General features: G+C 41.4%; 1 non-coding gene across 1 annotated transcript; it reads left to right on the top strand.

Moving 5' to 3' along the window:
- The first annotated feature begins 2,004 nt into the window (after positions 1–2,004).
- Positions 2,005–2,079, top strand: Trnat-ugu. Its single transcript has one exon. It is a non-coding gene; the product is annotated as a tRNA-Thr (tRNA).
- The last annotated feature ends 2,210 nt before the right edge of the window (positions 2,080–4,289 follow it).

Genomic DNA, 4,289 nt, shown 5'->3' with positions numbered 1-4,289 from the left:
AGAATTTTACTGAAAGCTACCTATATCTTGACCAAAATTCACTGATAGGTTAGGAACAATAACAACATCAACAATAATAATAATAATAATAACGATAATAATAACCATTTGGTTCGATACCGTTCGTACTTGTTTATTGTAGTTTACTGACATGAGTTTAAAGTTGGTAACTCCTGGGTTATTTATATTTCTCTGTCTCTGTTGTTTAAAGTTATCGCTATGATTATAGGTAGCTGTGGCATAAATACAGAGTTCTCATAAACATGCAGTTACTGCATGTATTGTTTTATAAGTCACTATTAGTATGAAAACGAGTGCATTTAGTTTTGAATAGCAAGATCAAATGTTTGGTGGTGAAGACATTAGCTCGTTGATCACAACGTATTTTCCGATGACATCTCCTCAAATTACTTTCATTTATATCAATTTGTTTACCAGACTAGACTGAGATACATAATTTAATTATTATTACTACTGGAATTACTGTTTTCATCATATGTCGGCAACATCAGTGCTGCCACCAAACTGACAGAACGATCTTATTTTTCCTGGTAAGCTTGTGGTTTACCGAGTGCATCCGAAATTCAGATAGCAACGGTAATTCTTTGTCGTGGAACCCACCGAATATTCCATAAGGATTCGTAGAGCCCTCTGAATAGGCGGCGGCTCTTTAAGGAATCAGTTCGTCTATACTATCTACGAACAGGTTTTTAAACGCAGTGGAGTTTTTAAAAAGTAGATCAGTTTTCATCCGTGCTCGCTGGAAGAAATGTCTATAGAAATCAGGTATTTCTATTGATACGAACTCGGTCAGCCGTTTGATGGAAAACGTGGCAATTTTAACTAACATTTACAATCATAAATGGAACGATACGACAGTTTAATTGGGTTAATATGCTTCCTCACAAATTACGAGAGCTCTCATTTGGCATTTAGGGAGTTGGTCTAAATTGTAGCTTGGGCAAAGACATTCTTTCTCCGTGTGTCTTCCTTCTAGAATGCTGCAAATGTAAATTGTAAGTTTCCCGTTCTCGTTTTATAAATGTTCTATTTGTAAATTGCATTTACCAGACTTGCATGTTTGTCGGTGGTTTTGTATAATGTGGAGTGGGGAAGTTAATTTATGATGCCCGTAACTATAATCCCACAAAAGTAATTACTTAATGGAAGAAAATTAGATCAGAGTACTATGGTTTTTACATGTTGCAGGTAAACATTATGCCAGATAGTTTACTATTTCAAAGTCAGCCTGTCTAACAGATTTTGTACAAAGGTGCCGGCGTTTTTCTACACACGAGAATCATGCTGTTTCTGTATTACAAGAATATTATTGGAAGATGCTTCGTAAATCCGTTGCAAATAATTGAACATAAGAGAACGGAAAATGAAAATTTATTGCAGCTTTTCTCTGATTTAACTATATATGACGGTAGTATCTGTTCCCGGAAGAACAGTTACCGTGGATGACCATGCAGCTTTGCTGGAAATGAAATGATAATTAAATAGACACCCTGGCTGCAAGCAGGCGTTGATACACTTCATTGGGGACATGTTGAAAACGTGTGCCCGCGGTGGCTCAGATGGATAGAGCGTCTGCCATGTAAGCCGGAGATCCCGGGTTCGAGTCCCGGTCGGGGCACACATTTTCAACATGTCCTCAATGAAGTGTATCAACGCCTGCTTGCAGCCGGGGTGTCTATTTAATTATCATTTCATTTCTAACAAAGCTGCATGGTCATCCACGGTAACTGTTCTTTCGGGAACAGATACTACCGTCATATATAGTTTAAAATGTGGGTTCCCGGCCTTTGACCTTCTTGTGCGAACGCACACGCTATGCCCGAACTCGTACGGGACTTGGTAAATTAATCTGCCAGAGTAATGAGTATGATGGGCAAACATCTATTAGGCACACTACGAATGTAGTGTTGTGGACATGTTGGGAATGTGGATCTCACGGGGAGCGTGCAAGGGATAAGTCCCTGCAGACGCACTATCCTCTGTGCCCGCGGTGGCTCAGATGGATAGAGCGTCTGCCATGTAAGCAGGAGATCCCGGGTTCGAGTTCCGGTCGGGGCACACATTTTCAACATGTCCCCAATGAAGTGTATCAACGCCTGCTTGCAGCCAGGGTGTCTATTTAATTATCATTTCTCTGATTTTGTTGTCCGATGGTAGACAGTTAGCGCTTACTTCTGGTTGAGAACGCAGTACACAGTACATACGAATGTTCCTGCCAACAAAGGAATATCGACATTACACGTAATTATTGCAGGTATCTATATCGGAGTTTGTCGGCCAGCAGTTTATGTGGTATTCGCCCTTCTGGAAGACTGTTTGACAGTTTGGAGCAGTGTAGCGACTCTAAAACTGTGTGCGCACAGGACAAAAGAATGAGGAACATGTATAAAAAGACGACTGTCGGAGACTCATTGCTTTCATTTCATCCTAGGAGGGTCGGTTATATAAATCGCTGTAGCTGTTCCTCTTCGAGAAGCCGATCAGGCACTGTCACTTAAAGTGTTTTTACTTCATTACTGCAGGCATTTTCCGAAATTTTCCTTTCCTCTTTCGATCGCTGCAGCACAAATTTCAAATTCTTTGTATCAAACGTGTGGGGGTGATTAGATAACGTCTTAGGGAACAACTTTTGTTGGAGGCCATTTGTTCGCCGAGGCTTCCCCGTGACGTTTAGTATTCGCCAGTTATGGGACGACGAGATTTCACCGAACTATCAGCATCTTCTAACAACATGCGCTGCGTATCACCTACATCAGTAAACTGACATATTTTCAAAAAGAAAACTCCAAAATGTGCGTCCCTAAGCAGAGAAAAATTCTCAGAAGCGAATCAGGAACTTCCACTCACACACACACACACACACACAGACACACACACACACAAACAGGCAAACACATACACACTAGATGCCTGATTATTTGTAACACACAAGGCATATACACACAGCAGAGTGCCTAGCCCTGCCATCTCTCACGATCATCAACAGTACGAAAGAAAGCCTGGCGCCGCCGGGAAGCTTCAGAGAACATTTCGTCTCTACAAAATGTTCAAATGTGTGTATTCCTAAGTGGCCAAAGTGCTGAGGTCATCGGTCCCTAGCCTTACACACTAATTAAACTAACTTAAACTAAGGACAACACGTGTATTCATGTCAGAGGGAGGACTCGAACCTCCGGCGGAAGGGTTGTCTCTAACAAAATCTGTTCCCTACGATGTGACCTGTCAACCCTAGACGTTTGATGCAAAGCCTAGTATGATACTAGAGATGGCTTTCTGGTGAAAGGGCGTGATCTTTAGTATAAGCTGTGTTTCAGTTTCCGTGGAGTTCGTATGAACAGCGTAGTGGTCGTGTTCTTATCCATATTCTCAGAAGTTTTAAACATTTCCTTACCGACAATATATCAGTGATTTCATTACAGTTTTTGGGATTTTAGAGACCTATAGATAAATTTATACTCAAACAATACAGGGAAAGGTAATTTTTCTTGCGTGGGTATTTTACGAGATCCTATTATTATCGCACTGAAGGTATTCTTGAAGTAGATGTACTGCTGTATTAGCTCTGTCAGTGTACTGTCTCGTTGATTATCAGAGATTTATCTTATCGTCGTTTCTCATTTAATAGCGTAACAGGCCGGCCGAAGTGGCCGTGCGGTTAAAGGCGCTGCAGTCTGGACCCGCAAGACCGCTACGGTCGCAGGTTCGAATCCTGCCTCGGGCATGGATGTTTGTGATGTCCTTAGGTTAGTTAGGTTTAACTAGTTCTAAGTTCTAGGGGACTAATGACCTCAGCAGTTGAGTCCCATAGTGCTCAGAGCCATTTGAACCATTTGAATAGCGTAACATAAAATAGCCTCTACTCTGTCAGTAGTGGTTTTGTAGAATACATCACCATTATTCGGATCTTACGTAGACATTGTGCATGACCGCTGTGAGCGATAGTGTCCGAATATTCTACGGAATTTCCGTAATCTAACCAGCCAAAGCCTGATCTTTATTCTAGCCTTTTCCCTTTACTCGTGGTCGGCTTTCCTATCCTTACGGTGCCAGATATCCTCATGGTATGTATCATCTTCACTAAGGCTTAGCATCTACATAAGTCTTTGGATACTTTTCAAACACATGGTTTAAGGTCTTTATTTCCTCTTTGTTTCCATGAGAAGGCACTTGGTCGCCAGGTCTTCATGTTGTGTGACCGTATCGTCCCCGGGGACTTTAAAACTGCCTCTTATGCATTAATTTCGCACTTTGTCTTTCAGTATTACTCC

The sequence above is a fragment of the Schistocerca americana genome, chromosome 1 (genome assembly GCF_021461395.2).
Source record: "Schistocerca americana isolate TAMUIC-IGC-003095 chromosome 1, iqSchAmer2.1, whole genome shotgun sequence".
Classification (NCBI taxonomy): Eukaryota; Metazoa; Arthropoda; class Insecta; order Orthoptera; family Acrididae; genus Schistocerca; species Schistocerca americana.
Note: the sequence above shows the minus strand (reverse complement) of the source record. Positions and strands in the feature narration are given on the sequence as shown.